Source organism: Enhydra lutris, unplaced genomic scaffold, assembly GCF_002288905.1.
Source record: "Enhydra lutris kenyoni isolate GAN:26980312 unplaced genomic scaffold, ASM228890v2 scaffoldscaffold15, whole genome shotgun sequence".
Taxonomy (NCBI): domain Eukaryota; kingdom Metazoa; phylum Chordata; class Mammalia; order Carnivora; family Mustelidae; genus Enhydra; species Enhydra lutris.
Window position 1 is genome coordinate 20,334,474 of NW_019154099.1, and position 2,225 is coordinate 20,336,698.

Here is a 2,225-nt window from a genome sequence, read left to right on the forward strand (position 1 = left end):
AAAAAAAAAATGTCATGGACAATGCACTACGTGAATTGTCATGTCTGTGCTCCAATAAAAATTTATTTATAAAGCAAACTTTAAGGATGGTGAGACAGTTTGACCAACTCCTCACGGAATGAAGGAACACCATGGTCACACTTTTATGTTTAATAGTATGATGCTGAGAAGAGGTATGAGTGGAAACAGGGAGTCCAGTGCGAGCAGTCTGCGTCGTCGAGGTAAAATGGTATAGTAGCATACTGGTGGTAGGAAGCTCCTGGATATGCATATATTTTAAAGATAAAGTGCACAGAAATTCTTGATGTAGATTCTGGTGCACATGCATGCATGCCTGTTTGTATGTGTAATTGAGAGAGAGGGAGGGAGCAAGAGGTGTCAGTGAAGTTAAGATTAGTCCATGTCCCTGGGAATTCAGAAATGCCACCAAATGAGGTGAGAATCAAGCTATAGATAGAGAAATTGAGGAGTAAAATTTAAAAGTTAACGTTTGGATGTTTTCAGTTTCAGATAATTATTAGATATCCAAGTATGATGTTAAGTAAGCATTTGGATATAAGAATCTGGGGGGTACAGAACAAAATCTGTCCTGAAAGCAGGGAAATGAGAATCTTCCATTTACAGGTTATTTTTACAGCCACGGGTTGGAATATGATCACCTGAACAATGAAAGAACATAGAGGGAAAAAAGAATGGAGGAATGAGTAATGATGGTGACATGCCAACCTAAATAAAGGGAAAAGAGGGGAACATAGAGACTTAGTAGGAGAAGCTGGTTATGTAAGAAGACCACAAAGAAGACAAGGTTTTAACAGTGCTAGGTGAAGAAAGTGATTAAATGAGTTGAATGTTGATGGTGTGTTAAATAACTGATACATCACCACTAGATTAACAAATGTGGAGATCATTGCTGACCTTGGATAAAAACAATTCTCTTGGAGTGATGGTTAGAAAGATTTGTTTGGAGTAGATTTAAGAAAGAAATGAATGAGTGGAAGTGGGGACAAAATACAAAAAAACTTTTTCAGAACTCTTGTGGCAAAGGAGAAATGTGGATTAGAGCTTTAACTAGCAGGGAAAGTTTGGTCAAACAAGATTGTTGGCTGTTCTTATTTAGGTGGGAGAAATAAAAACATGTTTTTGTGTCATCGAAAATTGTCAAGAGAGAAAATGATGTTCTGAGAGAAGGAAGATTTACTGGAACTACATCTTCCAGAATACATAAGAATAGGTAAGATTTAGTGCAGAGGAGGAGGGATCAACTTTAGGTAAGAAGGTAGATTGCTCATTTATAGAAATAGTGAGGAAGAATAAACAATGAGAAATAGGAAAAGGAAAAGTTACATAAGAAATAAGGCTTGAAAGCAGGAAGAACAAGTAAGTTTTTCATAACTTAGTGTTTCTGAAAAGCATATGCACTCAAGGTGATAGTTTGCTATTTCCATCATCAACAAAACAATGTGCCACAAATGGGTTTAGAAAGCATGTAAAACAGATGTCGAGAAACCTTTCATCATACAGAGACCAATAAACATCAGGAATGACCCACCAAGCAAACTGTGGGTGTGGAATCATTGGAGCCCTCTAGGAAGTAATTTAAACACATTTTTAGTGATCAAAAGTTTTATGGAGAAAGAAGTTTGATGAGTTACATGGTATTTAGTTTTTTTAACCTACATTTTCTCTGTCTTATGTTTTTTCCCCCATGGTTTTGTAGGAAGATGCATTTCTTCCATCTGTTATTTACCATCTTAGGTACTGCATAGTAAACTACAGAATTCAATCTGAAAATTCAAAAAAAAAAAAAACATCTTCACTGACTAGCAGTGGAGAAATTTTAAGTAAAACTGTTTGCAATTATGTGAATCTATAGTCTGCAAATACTTCATTTAAAAATAATAATAATAAATTAAGGCATAATGATTTTTTCTAGGTTTAACTGGAAAATAATTATTCAGTTACTCTAAAGAAACTTTGATAGTGTCAGTAGATATATATAGAAATATTTTTAATTAAGTCTGATTCAGAAACCTGTGAATCTCAAAGCCTCACGTTTTTATTTCTGTTAATTTAGGAGAAAACATAACAGGGCAAAAATGTGGAGACTAAGAAATTGTTGATGTTGACAGCTTTTTCAGTTTGTGTTACTTCTTTTTTGTCATTTTTCCACAGATGCCATTTTTATTGTACTAAGTACTATTTATTTAGGTCACCACGAATAAATG